The sequence below is a fragment of the Pelodiscus sinensis genome, chromosome 12, assembly GCF_049634645.1.
Source record: "Pelodiscus sinensis isolate JC-2024 chromosome 12, ASM4963464v1, whole genome shotgun sequence".
In the NCBI taxonomy this organism is placed as follows: domain Eukaryota; kingdom Metazoa; phylum Chordata; order Testudines; family Trionychidae; genus Pelodiscus; species Pelodiscus sinensis.
Window position 1 is genome coordinate 1023155 of NC_134722.1, and position 17918 is coordinate 1041072.

General features: G+C 45.6%; 1 protein-coding gene across 3 annotated transcripts in view; it reads right to left on the minus strand.

The window, feature by feature from the left end:
* Positions 1-17918, minus strand: part of ZFHX3 (zinc finger homeobox 3) — a 1230042-nt gene that overhangs the window by 720909 nt on the left and 491215 nt on the right. Inside the window, exon 7 of one of the 3 annotated variants that reach the window (XM_075939760.1) lies at positions 17747-17829. The exons of the other annotated variants lie outside the window; for them this stretch is intronic. The gene's annotated coding sequence lies outside the window, so the exon portion shown is untranslated. The remainder of the gene's footprint in view (positions 1-17746; positions 17830-17918) is intronic. 3 annotated transcript variants of the gene reach the window in all.

The window sequence follows — 17918 nt, forward strand, 5'->3', positions numbered from 1 at the left end:
GCGGGAAGTGGGAATATGCTGAGACAACACTTGAAGAACAAGAGATACTCAAGAGAGAGATCTTGGAGTCATTTTGGATAGTTCACTGAAAATATCCACGCAACGTGCAGCAGCAGTCAAAAAAGCAAACAGAACGTTAGGAGTCATTAAAAAAGGGATAGAGAATAAGACAGAGAATATCTTATTGCCTCTGTATAAAACCATGGGACGCCCACATCTTAAATACTGCCTGCAAATGTAGTTGCCTCATCTCAAAAAAGATATATTGGCATTGGAAAAGTTGCAGAAAAGAGCAACAAAAATGATGAAGGGTTTGAAACGGGTCCCATGTGAAGAGAGATTAAAAGGACTTGGACTTTTCAGCTTAGAAAAGAGGAGACTAAGGGAGGATATGATAGAGGTCTATAATATCATGACTGGTATGGAAAAAGTGACTAAGGAAAAGTTATTTACTTATTCCCACAGTATAAGAACTATGGGTTAATAAATAAAATTAATAGGCAGCAGGTTTAAAACAAACAAAAGGAAGTTTTTCTTCACCCAGCATACAGTCAACATCTGGAACTCTTTGCCAGAGGATGCGGTGAAGACCAGGACTTTAACAGGGTTCAAAAAAGAGCTGGATAGATTCATGGAGGCTAGGTCCATCAATACTTATTAGCTAGGATGGGTAGGAATGGTGTCCCTGGCCTCTGTTTGTCTGGAGGTGACAGGAGAGGGATCATGTGAGGATTACCTGTTGTGTCCCCTCCCTCTGAGGCATCAGTGGTATTGGCCACTGTCAGCAGACAGGACACTGGGCTAGAAGGACCTTTGGTCTGACCCAGTGTGGTTGTTCCTATGTTGGTAATTCCAGATAACAGCCATGCAGCTCTCTATGAAGCACACACGACATAGTGCTGCTCCAGTCCTGACAGAGGGAGACCTAAGAGCCTCACACCCTGGCACCAAGGTAAAGTATAACATGGCTCATTGCATAATTGCACAACTAGATACAGTCATGCAGGGTAGGTCCCTCAGTGGCTGTTAGCCAGGCTGGGTAGGGAGGACGTCCCTAGCCTGTGTCAGAAGCTGGGGATGGGTGACAGGAGGGATCGCACGATGATTCCCTGTTGTGTTCCCTCCCTCTGGGGCACCTGGTACTGGCCGCTGTCAGCAGGCAGGACACTGGGCTGGAGGGACCTTTGGTCTGACCCAGTGTGGCTGTTCACCTGCGTTCTGAAAACCTAATCCATTCTGATCGCACACAGAGCAAGGGGCATTGCTGCCTTACAAAAGCTACAGAAAAGGGGAGGAGACTTTCTAAATGGCCGAGCCAAATCAGCATAAGAACCCAAACCCCTTTGAACATTTACAGTGTAGAGCCCAGGTGCCCTCTGATGAGAATGAAGTGAGGGAAACAAAACTGAAAACTAAACGGTGAAACTGACCCAGGAGCATCGCACGCTTCCTGGAACATGACACAGGATGACTTTGTTCTTGGGGAATACAATGGGCGGAGGCTCAGCTCTCAAAACCTGAAACTCAACCTGTTTGCAATATGGTTACAATTAAAAATGCTGGGTTATATTCTTGGCTCTACTAAGGCTGCTCTGTGCTGTTCTAGGGACACAAAGCACCTCTACATGTGTTTAAATGACCCTTGAAAATGGGGATTGCTAGGGGGTGCAGCGCCAGAACAGTATCTCTATGACAACCCCCTTTTCAGCCCTCAGGACAGGAGGCATGGCCATGGGAAGGGCTAATTGTCAATCTTACTCATGCTGAAGTGCCCCAAGACCCTGTATTCAGGATCCAAGGCAGACATCTTCACTAACTGAGAAGGACACAACAACTGGACCCAAACTGAAGTCCATGGACACAAAATAACCCTGTAAAGCTGATAAGAGTGTTTACTGTAGACCAAGCATGAAGCCAAAACCCTTATTAGCCTGAACAAGAATAAAAAAGTGAATAACCAGGTTTATATGGACATCAGGGTGTGCTGTCTAGAAATTCTATTTTCAAAGAGCTACTGAGATCAATAAAAGCCCCAAAGACATGGCTTCTAACTAACCCTTTCCGTTTAACATTTCTGCAAAGCAGAACAACCTTACTGTAATCTACCCAGTCTACAGGTTCCAACTAGTCGCATGTCTCCCATGTGTGATGTCCGGAAGAGAGTCCTGCCAGTCATTCACCACTTAAATCAGCACTGAGACTCTTGTTTTCCCGTTGCGTTAATTTGTCAGCTAGTCTACGCAACACGAAGACAGCATTATTAAATCATTTTCCCGCTTATGTAAAGTGTCTGGAGATATCCTGCCATAAGTTACTTAGAAGATGAACTGTTTTGTCATTACCTGGATGTTCTCACCTACACATTCTGCTGCTGTGACTTCCACCAATTCCATCTTATTCTTTGATTTAAACTTTCCTTGCACAAAACCATTTGCAGGTTTCAAAGCAGAAAAACAATTTAAAGTTTGAAGTCAAAGGCAGGAACAGTTCATCCGAGTCCGCACTAAGGATCACCCCATTGTGCATGTCACAAACTGCCACATCCCTCAGATCCAAGAGGGGAGTCAACATGCGAGTTTGTTTGGTGAACGAAGTCACAGAATCCCTGAATACTTGCGGGAGGGTGGCAGTCTTTAGCCAGGGGCTTTGCACAGAGAACCCAGCATGTTTCTCCAACAGTTTCACAGGCTGCATGTTTCATTCGTGAGCCTCAGACAAGGGGATCTGACAGCTTCACCCCCCCACCTTCCCTATTCCAAGGCAGCACTTGCCCCAAGAGCCACCCTGGACAGCCTCAAAGCCTTTATTACTGGTCAGTCTGGGCTTTTCGCCCACTGTAAGTGTTAGTGTTGAAGGTCTCCAACTCTCTCTCTAGCCTCACCAATCAATACAAGCAGTCGCTTCCATGGGATAGCCTTCTACTCAGGCTGTAAGTTACCGTGTAACCTAAACGCTGCATCACAAAGCGGGCAAACATTCCAAAACAAGAGCCTGGTTTGAATTTCTTCTGAGGGGTTTGACTATTTTAACTCTTTCCAGGAAATCAAACCCTGCAGGCAGGCAGGCAGGCACACAGGCAGCCTTGTGCCCTATTGTAGAGCTGCACTTGCTGCATCCCCAGCCTGATTTGCCTCAACCTTTGTATTATGGCTTTGGCAAAGATCCCAGCTTGCCAGGAGATGCTGCATCTCTCTCATGGAGGGGAGATGTAAACCTCAGGTTTACAGCCAGTATATTAGAGGTATGCCAAAGTCAGGATTAAACAATTATTGGCTTGAACTCCCCCAGTAAACTTGGTTTATGAGGTAAAGTTTAACACAAAACAAACAGTGTGGTTTATAAGCAAACACAAGCTGTAAAAAAGCAGGGAATACTTTGTAAATGTGAGCTTATGGGCTGGACGAGGTGCCGCAGGAAAACTCCCTGCTCTTGGCAGCTGGTTCCACATGCACACAGACCCTCCATCCAACTGCCGTGCACCCTGGGTTTTCGGGCAGGGCACAATGGGTGCATCCGCACAGCATGTAACTCCAAATAAGATAGGCAGTGTGAGCTACGCAAATTGCATAGTTTATTTCAATGTTATTTCAAAATAGCTTATTTCATCATTTGGTGCTGTCTACACAGCGGCAAATTTTGAAATAGAGTGCTATTCCAAAGTGCCCCTTACTCCTCATAGAATGAGGTTTACAGGGACATTGGAATAGCAAGCCCGAAATAACGGGCTTGTTGTGAGGATGCAGGATAGCTATTTCGGGATACTCTGGGCCCCGAAATAGCGATGCAGTGTAGACGTACCCAATGACAGGAGGCCTCTCTCACCATGGGTTTTGTCTTCTCTTATAAGCAGTGAAGACGCTAAAGTTCTCCTTAATAATAACCACCCGTTCTACAACTATTACAAATAGGAGCAAATGTGATGCAAATTAGCCCAAGCCACAGTGTTTGGGTCCAAATCTGGTCTTTCCAGGGTGCAGAGGGGTTCAGATTTGGGACTTGGTTTCAAATGGATTTCCTGTGTAATAGGATGTAACTGCACTCAGATTCAGGCCCAAAATCCACCCTCTCCCTCTTCTGAAATGGCTTTATTAGGTGGAGCTGTAGGAGAGTTCAGAGATTCAGATGCTTCCTCCTAATACAAGCCACCAAACCCTGACTGACAAAACAAGATGGCTGCTCAGGAGAAGGACAGCAGCACAACAGCAGAGGCGGCGGGGCAGCCTGGGGCTGCACTGGCAGAGCTGTATGGGAGAGAAGAGCTGCTATCAGGGAGACGCGGGGCTGGAATATCAACGGCAGGCAGCAAGCAAAGGCTGAGGTGGCTTGGCCGACCTCGGTGGGGCTAAGGATTGGAAGAGGAGAAATGCTGCAGCTCGGGACTGACACGTATTGTCACAGAGGGGTGGAGCGCCCAGACCAGACCAACAAGAGAGGCCAAGGTCAAGACTGTGCAGTGCACAGCAGCGGGGTCTCGGCAGCGGGAGGATAATACGCTCTTCTGTTCCAATCTCACATGCCCTCCCTTGGCACGCTGGGAAGGACATGCACATTAGTTGACCTGGCCCCACCAGCCCACACTTTACAATTCAGAACGGAAAAACTGAGGGAGGGATTAAAAGGAACAAAACAGACATTGATTCTTTGAAGGCGTGAAACCCCCTAAGAGTGGCTCTCTGCTAGTGGAGAAACTTTCAACAGTCCAGAAGGGTGCGATTCCCAGATCTGGTGGGCTGGCTGCTGGGTTAGGTGCTCACTATCATTTCCCGGAGCCTTACACTTTTCCCAAGCCCAAGGGCAGGCCCACCAGCTCGCTGACAAGCTGATCTATTGGCTCCAGGACGTGGAGGGGAATTATGCTCCAGCCGCCCTGATGCTCTCCTTTGTTTAGAGAAAGAAGAGAGAAAGAGAGCGAGTGAAAAAAAAATCCTCAATCGTTTAGTACAAGTCATTTTACATGCTGGGATAATGAAGTATAAAAATGCCTTCAAAGGACTGATTTCCTACTTTTAACTCACTACCAGCCGAGCTCTTTGTGAGGCCCTCTGGAACATTCATTCCCAGCCCCACTCAAACAAAAGAGCTGCGAATTCATTAAACTATTTAATTATGCCTTTTTATTTTTCTCCATTAGCAAGCCCTGCCAGCACAAAGTAAATAAAGCCACTATGGTCTTTCCCCAGCAGACACACTGACTGTTTTTATTCTTTATTCAGTTTACAATATAAAGGGTTATTCCCTGCCCCCCTTCCTCTATTCTTGGCTAGTTTCCGAATACAAGCCCTGCAAACAGAAGCACCCAACTGTACATGCAACGCCTGGAACTAGAGCAGCAGCGCTCAGCATTACAAGCACATACCCTAGACAGCTTTCAAAGGACCGGCAGCCAACGGCAGCCAAACAGCACTTTACAGCCAGGCGCGGAAAAGATATTAGCTTTTTTTTTATACTCTAGTAAATTTGCTTTTTACATCTATTTCTTTTCAGAAGGGCTTGTTATTGAGCTTACTGTCCACAAATTCCATTGATCTCAGACTGTGACTCAATCCATATGCTCACGCTTTGACACCAGCACAGCAAGCGAGCGATACAAATCCTGTTCAGGCTACAAACTTATTGATTTTATAGATTTCCCCCAAAGTTGTGATAATGATATATCATTGTTAAATTTGGTAGAACAAACTGCTTTCCCAATCTGTCAATGCGAGCATGAAAACCAATTCACAGCCTTGTTTAGAAGGCTTTCCCTTCAGAAGAATAACTACTGCTAGCGGAAGCAGATCACCAATACCCAGCCGCTGGCATAGGCTTGATGGATGTTGCCTTCCTCGCTGCCCTTTCCTGACCTGTAGTACGCTGGGTTGCCAGGAGTTTACTTATCAGCAACAACTCCCCACCTTCATTGTTCAGCAAGATCTTTTGTGGTAGTTAGTTATGTATAACTTGCAGTATATCTGACCCATATTAGTAGTTTTTTAAAAAATAACTGATTGTTCAAGGCAATGAGACTACATTCAGGCAATGTGAAAAGTACTGACTTTAACAAGTCATTGGGTCTGCTTCATTCTTATGCTCGTCTGAATGGCAAGCTATGCTTCGGGCTTCCAGAAGGGGGAGACAGAACATTGTGTCTAAAGCAGAGGGGAGGGAGGAGGGAGGACCTCTGGCCTGGAGCCCAGATGTGGCCCCTGGCTTGCCTGCATCCAGCCCCCAAGGCTCAGGGCTCCCCCCCCCACATTGGGGAGTCCCCGCTGGTGCTCCAGCCCCCTGCTACTCACCCAGAGCTGGAGCACACAAAATGTACTAGACTGCCCCTCCCCTCCAGGCTCTGGTGCGTGAGGGAAATGTCAGGAGTGCATTTTTCTTTCTCAGTCAGGGGCTTCTCACTTTGCTTCTCACCTGTGTGTGGCCCTCGACTGATTTTTCTGTGGGTCAGCGGCCCCCAACTCAAAAATGTTTCCCCACCCCGGTCTGGAGAAAGATGGCCTCAATTCCTGCCCAGCTCAGCTGCTTGAACCTACCATCAGCGGTTGGGTGCAGTGATAGATGTCCCCTCACAAGTAATGACCTGCATTTTGGATGGCAGAGGACCACTCTAGTTGGATACATGCTTTTAACATTCAAATGGAGAGCTGAGGTACATTTCTAGAGCCCTGCATGGATACAAAATTGGGATCTGCATGTGCATCTACAAAAACGATCCACGGATACCCGCTTCCACATCCACCGACACAGATACCTGCAGATATAAACCAGATAGCCACAGATTTGCAGGGCTCTATACATTTCTTCTCATGTTCAAATTAAAGTTACTTGAAAAGTCTTATCTGAAGGGGCAGAAAAAGATGTTCATCTCAAAAATGTATCTGGGCAGTGCAAGCTGCACACACAAAATAAAAGATTGTTATGACTATATTGTACAGTTGCACTGAACAGCATGATTACTGAAATTACGATGCATGCCTTCAATCACACATTTTTTCATAAAATCAGAAATAATTATTCCAGCTCTAAAACCACATGTAATAACGCAAGTAAAATATTGATCAAAGAAATGGAAGGTATCCAAGAGACAAGAATTACAGCTATGGACAACAAAGATTAGAAAATCCATGTGACTAATCAAACAAATAATCTCTGAGGGGGAGCCAGGCTAGTCTGTAACTTTAGAAACAACAAGTAGTCCTGTGGCACCACAGAAACTAACACATCGATATGAGCTTTTTTGGGAAAACCCATTTCCTCAGATGAGCACCATCTGAAGAAGTGGGTTTTACCAACGAAAGATTATATATATGTTAAGTCTGTGATGTGCCACAGGACTACTGGTTTTCAAACAAAAAATGTATTTCTAGAATACTTTCTATTTCCCTTTGTGTGCTTCCTCCTCCATCACTTCTCCATATTCAGGATCATGGAAACTGTCTCCACTGGGAGCAATGTGCTCTTTCCCCAGCGTTAGGGACTACTTATGAACCTATCTGTATTATGCCTTCTCTCCTCAAGCTCCCATCTCCAGGCACAGTCTCAGTGCCACTCACACCCACGCTCCCTTTCCTCAGTAGAAGTGAAGAAGCATCCTCTATTCACTGTCTACCAACCTTTCCACTACGTAACTCCCAGTTCCTGCCTCCATGTTGAAATTTCCCTTCACTGCTGCTCAGCATGGATGGATCATTCAGAGGAAAGCTCTCGGCTGTCCTTCGTTCATTACTCCTTACATCTGTGGTATGAGAAATGCAGTTTACTTCTCCCTACAATGTGCCATTGGCTCTAACAAGCCAATATCCATGGCTCTTCATTCATTTATACCAAAATCCTACCCACCATTGATGTCTCCAAATCTGGCACTCGACACCCTCAAGGCATTTAACCATGTTCCTTTCCCAGGAGCACTGAGGCACAGTTTAAAGAAGAGGTGAAATCCTCTTCCCCCAGCTCCCCTCCTTTCATTCCTGGTGCAGGACATGACTCAAGCTGATAGATGCTGAACTACTTTAACTATGTCCATTGCATTTACTTTTCCATCCTCAGGCTCTTACAAATGTGAGAAGCTGTCTGACAATATCTGTTTAGTGATTTTTCTCACCTTTTTATGACTACAATAAGGAACACTGGCTCTCACATGTCTCTCCCTCTTCTACACTAATTTGGAGAGCACACGGATATGTCTGATTACAGCAACTGGCATCTAGATCCTACTGGGTGGGATACATAAGAACAGCATAAGAACATAAGAACGGCCGTACTGGGTCAGACCAAAGGTCCATCTAGCCCAGTAGCCTGTCTGCCGACAGTGGCCACCACCAGGTGCCCCAGAGAGGGTGGACCGAAGACAATGATCAAGCGATTTGTCTCCTGCCATCCCTCTCCAGCCTCTGACAAACAGAGGCCAAGGACACCATTTTATCCCCTGGCTAATAGCCTTTTATGGACCTAACCTCCATGAATTTATCCAGCTTCTCTTTCAACTCTATTATAGTCCTAGCCTTCACAGCCTCCTCTGGCAAGGAGTTCCACAGGTTGACTACACGCTGTGTGAAGAAGAACTTTCTTTTATTAGTTTTAAACCTGCTACCCATTCCTTTCATTTGGTGTCCTCTAGTTCTTCTATTATGGGAACTAATAAATAACTTTTCTTTATCAGCCCTCTCCACACCACTCATGATTTTATATACCTCTATCATATCCCCCCTCAGTCTCCTCTTTTCTAAACTGAAAAGTCCCAGTCGCTTTAATCTCTCCTCATATGGGACCCGTTCCAAACCCCTAATCATTTTAGTTGCCCTTTTCTGAACCCTTTCCAAGGCCAAAATATCTTTTTTGAGGTGAGGAGACCACGTCTGTACACAGTATTCAAGATGTGGGCGTACCATAGTTTTATACAGGGGCAGTAAGATATTCTGGGTCTTATTTTCTATCCCTTTCCTAATAATTCCTAGCATCCTATTTGCCTTTTTGACCGCCGCTGCACTCTGTGTGGATGTTTTCAGAGAACTGTCCACGATAACTCCAAGATCTCTTTCCTGATTTGTCGTAACCAAATTAGCCCCCATCATACTGTACGTATAGTTGGGGTTATTTTTCCCAATGTGCATTACTTTACACTTATCCACATTAAATTTCATTTGCCATTTTGTTGCCCAATCACTCAGTTTGGTGAGATCTTCTTGGAGTCCCTCACAGTCTGCTTCTTTCTTGACTATCCTAAACAGTTTGGTATCATCTGCAAACTTTACCACCTCACTGCTTACCCCTTTCTCCAGATCATTTATGAATAAGTTGAAAAGGATTGGTCCCAGGACTGACCCTTGGGGGACACCACTAGTTACCCCTCTCCAATCTGAAAATTTACCATTTATTCCTACCCTTTGTTTCCTGTCTTTTAACCAGTTCTCAATCCAAGAAAGGACCTTCCCTCTTATCCCATGGCCATGTAATTTACACAAGAGCCTTTGGTGAGGGACCTTGTCAAAGGCTTTCTGAAAATCCAAGTATACTATATCTACTGGATCCCCCTTGTCCCCCAAGCAGAGAGAGCGCGATTAGATAGAATGTCCTAATTCATAGGCATTATTCTATTAGATTTTGTCCTCAGGCTTCCAAGAAATCACTCTCCAGTAGTGCAAAGAGAGAGGAAGTGAAATCACAAAACAAATTTTCTGTCTCCATCTGGTGGGGAAAGGAAGCCCAAATCCACGGCGTGGGGATGGTGTATCCAGCCTTTGTTTTCCAGAGGCTGGGAACGGGCGACAGGGGGCAGATCACTTGATTTTTACCTCTTCTGTCCATTCCCTCTGGGGCACTTAGCAGTGGCTGCTGTCGGCAGACAGGACACTGCACTGGATGGACCTTTGGCCTGACCCAGTGTGGCTATGGATCTCATGTTCTTAGGATCCCGAATAGCAGATAGGGAACAGACACAAGAGGGAGACCCCAAATTCCTGCCTTTCGTGCACAGTTCTCCAGATTCAATTGTGTCATTAATGGGCCAAATCTCCAGGTCTAGCATCAGCAGAACACAAAGGGACCCAATTAAGCCTTATTATTATTCCCATGTTGCGAAAGGGAAGCTGAATCCCAGAGGAGTTGAAGGGACTCACCCAAGGGCGCACCCAAGCCAGTGCCAGCACAGGCTAATCGCTCCCGGCCACACAGCCCAGCTCCCAGGCCTGTGCTCTAGCCACTAGACTGTTCCTGTCTAGAAAAACAGCCAGGGAACAATCTTGCCTGGCCAGAGACCTTGGGGCAGGCGAAGGGAGGCATGTGGAATGACACTCTCCTGCAGAATCCACTGCTCTGCTACCAGGTTTCTTTCCACCCCCGTTGTAAAGTTTGTGAATCCCACGGTAGGGGAAAGGCAAGATGCTGCCCTCCCTCAACATGCTGTGGAATTCCTTCCCATGGAACTAGAGCGTGTGTGAGGGTAGCAGGAACCACGTGGTCCCAAGCCCTTAATGGGGTGAACTGTCACTTGTCAACAATTAACCAGAAAAGCCTGAATGTATGATCACTTCAATCAGCTGTTTCCAGCAGTGCACTACAGCAGAACCGTGTGTTTGCTTCTCTCCTACCCCCAAGACTTACACGTTTTGGCTAATGCCCAGAACGAGCCCTCAATTAACATTTGTATGGGGAGTAAGGCATTCTTTCTTGCCCTGCCTCCCTGCCTGTTCCCCAAAAAGCAGAAGGAAAAACCAAACAAAACCCAAACCCTGTGGATAATTGCACTGATCCGAACGTGCAGGGGCTTTCACATAGAATGATGGCTTCCCTTGTCTCTTGCATTTGTTCAGCTCCTTTGGGAGGAGCAATTTACAGAAAGCATTATCGATTTTTGCCATAATAGGTACCGAGATGCCTCACTGTCCCTGCTCACCCAGCTCGCGCGCTGCATCACAACTGTCAGGCCAGTTTCTGAAGCCCGTCATTATTTTTTTTCTGAGTAAATCCATCACAGGAATGGGGGCGGGAGTGAGGAAATAAAATTATTTTCACCTTGCCGTACAAAAGGACAGTCGTGTTCCCCACTGGAAATTAGTGCAAATGCTGACAGCTAAGAGAAAGGAAAGGAAATTCAGAACCTCTACACGGGGGCAGGGGGAGAGTAGCTAATTTACTCTGAACACACTCCAGGGTTCTCCTCGAAGGCAGGTATTTTTGCCTTGTCCCGCGGCCCCCGCTGATCTCGGTTCTCCAAAGGTGCTAAAGTCTGCGGCAGACGCAGGCTCGTTCTCTCGCATTTCGGGGTGGCGAGGAGATTGGAGGGAGCGGAAGGGTTGTGTGGCACAGTTGTTAACAGCACTGGTCTGTGGGATGAAATCTGCCTTTAAACCTCTTCTGAATACAGACCACCCACTCGCTGCAGAGATTACCAACTGAACGCCGCTCTTTTGTGCGCCGAACGGTTTTGTGTGGTTTTTTTCCCATTTGCTGTTCCCCGGGGGCAGGCTGAAGCCACTAACCCCATTCTGTCCCCAATCAGCATGTGAATGTTGAGGGATCCTTACTTCAAAAATGTCTGAAAAGAAAAAGCCTTTTGGAATCCCATCTAAAAACAAACAACCCCCACCCCAAATTGCATTATTGACTCTCCAACAAGGCTTTTGGTATTCATACCTCTTCTTTGATTAGTCTTTGCCATACCCCTCGTGTTGGTCACTTATTTCTCATCTTTAAGACCAGAATCTGTAGCACCATATTCCAGGGCCCTGGATTCTTTTTTTAATTCCCAGAGACAGCCTTGCTTTGGGCTCGGAAGGCTTAATCCAAGAATTGGCTCGGGGTCTAATTCCCAGATCCTCAGTTCATTAGCCATGAAAAGTGATAGCTGCTTAAGATTTTTATGAGACATTGTTCCAAAGGCAGACCACAGACACTGCACAATTACACAGCACTTTGCTGAAGGCCTGGGCCGTCTCTGGCACTCACACACGCGGCTCGATAGCAATCAAACTATCTCATGAAAAGAAGCAACTTTGTTCTCAGGAAAGAGTGATGAATCTGTCAGATTTGCTTTGCGAGCGGTGCTTTTGGTAAGGACACTTGTTAGGATAAAATTCAAGCCCCCCATCCCCTCCTTAGGAGGGCTGGCATGTACAGCCACACAAATCAGTCCTTCTTCCTCGAGAAGGAGCATTTGTGAGCGTGCAGCATTCAAAGCTCGTCTGTCTGCTCTTTTAGTGCTTTATGGGAATGTTCCAGCTCAGCTGGAATCTGTGGGCCTGGGCATTAATACTGAAACTAGCAGTGGATGCCTATTTCACCAGGCAAACGGAGACAACAGCAAGCCAGCCACGTACAATTGTCAGGGAGGGTGAGTCTCAATCTGACTCTCTGGGTTCCCAAAAGTCTTTAAAGCACAGAACACTCACCAGTGCCAGCAGGGAGTCTGGGCGAGCAGACCCTAACCCGCCAGAGATGCCACCTACAAAGCTCCTGATTGGCAGATGCATCCAGCCTCTCTGATTGGCTCACAATGCTCTGCAAGTCAGAAGGAGGCACAAGGTGGGTGAGAAACTGGTGGAACCCCTAGCTGCTGGAATATTAGGGCTCTTGTTCTTGTCTTGTTCCAGAGCCCTGCTTCTCCACCCCACCACAGGCTGCAGAGTCTGGCCTGATCCTTGACATGGTCCCCAACTCTGCTGTTGACTCCTAGGCCTGACTGCCTATATCCCTGTCTATAGCAGCGGGCTCCTTTCAGTGAGTGTGTACTGAAGCCATATGTAGCCCAAGGTCCAAAGTTGTGGACTACAAACTGCGGCATGTTGGGAGAACTTCCTGGCTCCTGCCAGGAAGTGCCCTCTGCCCCCAGCAGGGTCTCCGCAGGGACTGAGCTGGGAGCAGCAGGTGGGTGCATGCTGAGAGAAGGGGCTGCTGAACTGTGATCTTGTTCTATTTTTTTTTTTACAGAATAAAGCCTGTTCCTGGTGGTTTGAGTGAGTCTGGTCTGAGGCGCACACACATTAATACACAGCACAGAGCACACCAAGCAGCCTCAGGCCTAGTCTCCCACAGTGAGGCTTCCCCTATGCTGAATAACCTCACACTGGGCTAGTGAACAGGAGGGGTTACACATACACACAAAAAAGCCCAGTGCCACATCGAAATAATATTAAGGCTCTGATACAGGCCAGCTAAGTCCAGGAATTTCAGAGGTAAAGTAGGGTGATGGCTCCTATGCGGTGCAATTGGATCCAGCTCCAAAGTGTCTTCAACACATCAGAAGCCCCCCACAAAACCACCACCTACAAAATGAAAATGCTTGGGGTACCCCGGATCACTGCCCTCTCAACACTGGCTTCTGCTACCTACTCTGCCGGCTGACCCCATGGATTCGCTACTCCAAACTTTTTGGGGGCAATGGTCTTTCTCCAAACTCAGGACCAGAACCCTGAATCCTGCCTTAGCCCATTCCTCACTTTGTTCCTGGCCTCGCTGTCTCATGCCCAAATACTGCAGCATTTATTGCTCTTTGGAAACAGCTGCCATATGTTCAGGCACCACCGGCAGGATTATAGTTGGTGGTTCCTTTGCAAATCCTCGTCTCTCTTTCAGATCCATAGTCAGCTTTCTACTCCTTGTCAGTAGTACGCATGTGAAAAACGATATGTTAAAACTATACATAGACTGCTCCTTGTCATCAAAAGCCATCTGTATTACACGATAAAGTAGCTTGGTAGGCTGACAACATTTTGGTATCGTCACAGGAGTCAGAAGTCTCACTAACCATTAAAAAATAATCAACTTTTTTGGAATTTGGGCCAGTAACAGGCTTCATAATAAAGTCCAATAAATCTGAAATGTTCGGAATTATTATTCCCCACAGGGTCAAAACAAATTGTTGTCAGCTCCATGCAATTGAAATGAGTAAAGGAATCTTTAAAATAATGAGAAAGAGCTATTATGGAGAAGCATGCACATCTTTTCAAGGCAAGTCAAACAGACTTGGGTGAATGGGGCAAATATGAAATTCCCTAAGTACATAGAACAGGACTTTTTGTTTCAGCTACACCAGACTCTAACGGCTACATTTCTATCACTACCCTAAGTACACAGGATAGCCTCTCCAAAGAAGAAAGTCCTCCCAACGTTCTGATTGTTGTTTCAGTACATCCCTGACATGACATTAAAATGGGTGGGCAATAATGTTTGAAGTAGCCCTGGACCACCCCGTAAGGGGCAGGGCCTAGACAGGAAGGGGAGGCACTACCCCACCCCGAGACCGTGATTGGTCTGGGGGTGGGGGAGCCCCGTTGCCCTCTTCCCACTAAGCATCCATGCCCTGGAAGAGGCTTGGCACGCTCCCCCACCCTCTGGCCAATCAGGGTCTGGCGGTGGGGAAGTGCGGGAAGCCTCTTCCCCACAGGGCCGGGGCAGGGCGAAGGAAGCTTCACACAGCTCCCCTACCCCAGGGCCTGACTGGAGCACATGAAGCCTCCTCTGCTCTCCTCCCTGCTCTGCGAACAGCACGCGGCGCTGCTCCTGGCAGGGCGGGAGGAGGCTTCGCATGCTCCCCTGCCCCCAGACCCTAATTGGCCTGGGGGTGGGGGAGCAGCAGAGACTCCATGGGCCAGATCCACCTGCTTGGCGGACCGGATCTCACCCTGGAGGCCCTTTTGCCCACCCCTGCATTAAAACCATGGCAGGACGCACTATTGACATTCACATGGAAACATAAAAGACAAAGTTCTAAAGTTCTGCATAAGCCTATCACGTAGCATGCACTGTGTGTAACTACTTGGCATTGTTATGCATCCCACTTACAAAGTGTGATTAGCTGGGTTAACAACAGACCACTGAGACAATGGATAAAACTCGAACAGGACAAATGTAACTCTTCATAGTAATTACTTAAAAAATAATTTAGACCATGAAAATGAAAGTTACCCATTCACCCTGAACATATTAGCAATTTTGGACACATTTTCTAAATGCTTGTCACTGAGGCCTTCTACCTTAAGTTATTTTAATAGTCAGGAATAAATAGCCCTAAGAAATACCAGTGACTGTTCTTTGGGGGTAAGAGTTGAGATTATGCCATTTGGACCCCTGTTCCAGCTCCCTGCTTTGAAATTCTACCAAGAGGTAAGTGTTGATGTAAATAATATACAGAGGCTGTATATTCAATATTTACATGTCAAACACTTCATTGTGAAATATGGATGTTAGCCAGGAGCAAACTGAAACAAAAGGCTTAATTTCCAAGATACATGCAGTTTTGGTCGAAAAAGTTGGCAAGAAACAACCCAGATGAAAAAGCTAGGAGAGGGATTTGAACAAAAAATTGATCTGGATCACTGGGTCTGCATATTGGTAAGTGGCTATACACCTGCAATTTGTTCCGGGAGGTAGCCATGTTCGTCTGTTTCAGCAAAAACAAGGAGTCCAGTGTCAAAAGAGGTTTAAATAAAGAGTGGCACTCTTATTGCAGCAGGTAATTTCCCCTTCACTCTCACCTTCTCATCACCACTGGAGATAAGCCACATCCACTCTCATTTAGTTAGCACTGATGTCACAGTCCCATCTCTGTATCCCCTCTTCTCTCCTCTCCTCGCATCTGAGGTGAGTTGTATCTCACAAAAGCATGTGCCCTCATAAATGTGTTAGTTTCAAAGTGCCACCAGACTCCTTGATCTTTTCAATCTGTGTAGCCCATAAAACAAAAGTTTGTAAATTACTGTTTAGATCGCATTGGACTCCAGTTAAGATCGATTATAGTTTTGCCATGAGGAAGGCACTCTGTTTCATGGGGCGCAGGAACAAGGGAACATACATGTACACGTGGTGGTTTTGTCCAAGAATCAGATGGTTTGGGGAAGAAATTAGCAAAAAGAGTCATATTATGTCAAAACACTGGCTTCTACAGATCTTCTGATCTGCTTACTTAATATTCCAATAAAGGATCTGAATTTTAAACAGAACAATAAGTTAATTTCTTTTTTATTGTTAGCAACTAGACTCTGTTACACATTATTGGAAAAATGTGATCTTCCTCCTATGGACTTGTGGGACAGTAGTATATGGACTGTTCTAGTAACAGAAGAGCTTTTACACCAAGTACGTTCACTATAAAAGCACCAAGCAGTAAACAGATTGCAGTGTTTCCAAAGGAACATCTTTAAAGACAAGTGACCAAAATGTTGGAAGATGGCCAATGGGTAACAGCAGTGTTATCAGGGTTACCAAGTTATTGTGTAGTTTGTCTTTATAATCCTCCATGGTTCCTTGCTCCATGGAATATACTTTAGATAGCCCATGAGGTTCCTGCTCTTGAAGAATCTCTAGAGAAATGAAGGCGTTCCTCATTTGTCACTAGAAAACTAAAATGAGCTTTATAATGCAGACATGGCAGGCCAAGGAATTTTAGCTAATTTATCACATGTCGAAAAGTGGCTAATACTGTTATAATCCAACGTGGTTGCTGTCTAAGCAGTTAGCGCAAATTTCAATAGCAGGAAAATTCTGATAATGAATCAGCATCCTATGGGATACATTAGCTTTGATTGTTCTTCGGCTCCCAAATATATATTCCAGATACGTTTTTTTCCCATCGAGTTCTCTTTGGGGCATATGCACCCACATTATGTCAGAACAGGTGGCTACCTTATGTTTCCCTCATTTAGCCAATATTTCACTCCACTTAATTCATACATATGTTCCTACACGTGCACACACGCCCACAAACAGATGCATACCCAAAAGCATACAGACACATATGTTGCTGTTGTTTAAATATAACAAGTAAGGGAAAAACATCAGCTCAAAGACTTTAGAAAAACCAGCCTGCAGATAAATCATTTTTATTTTACTTTCTTGTTTTAACCAGTCTGAAGTCCACCAAAGTTATAAGAGAAGCATATGCTGCATCCTGAACCGTTCATGTATTTGAAGTTCCCAGGTTAGTTTTGGGGAACAATTTTCAGCTCATCTGACACAGACCATGCATCCCATCCCTCATCCTCTCTCACCCGTTTGGAAAAGGATTATTTTATTACATATGACCTTACTCTGAAAAATGACAATGTAAAAATGGTATTTTCTCACTCAACAGGTCTGTTCCCTGTATTTAGGGTCAGATTTGCTGACATCAGTGACACAAATAGCTACTGACTGATTTTTGGCCCTGCCAAACCAACACAGCAAAGGGTGTGAGAGCTAAATTCTATTTTATCTCCTGCATTATCAAAAGAATAGTTTTCTCCAATCAGTTACACCATTGCAAATCTCCTAAAGACAACAGGGAGTGTATGTGAGTCAATAAGGGCCTAATTAACCCTGATGATAGTAATGACACAGGAGATGTATTTAAAAAAACCTGTTTGTTTCTCAGGCCTTGATTGTATTAGAAAACTTTCATCAATGTAACTCAAATTGATCTAGTTATACCACCTTAGTGAAAACCCCTACATGCACACTGGGACTGGTTTAAATCACGCAAACCAATTTTGCTTAATTCAGTAAGTTAAATAGGCTTAAGTACATCTTTATTAGGGATTTGCACTAATTTAACCACACTGGTTTTATCCTCATTTGTGCAAGTTTTTTACTACAAACACATCAACTGAGCCTAGGCTGACTGCAGAGCTAACAGAAGAAGCCTCTTTTAACTTTAAAACTGAGTCCGTGTGACCTGGAAATCATTCTGACAGCACTACTGTGGAACCCCACCCTGGCTTTCACCAGGCCTTTGCAAAAGTGCACCTTTTAAATTCTTCAATAAAAGTTAATCCATAATCCATTCTCTGACCTGTCACCTGTCAATCCAGCACGCCCACACTTCACACACAGAATCAAATCTTCAGCATTTCTTGGGCCCCTTCAGTTTGTAATCTGCCAGAAAAAGGAAGGATGTTTTATTTATACATGTGTGCTGCTTATTACTCCTGATCCTGTGAGCCTCTTGACACTCAGCACATGGT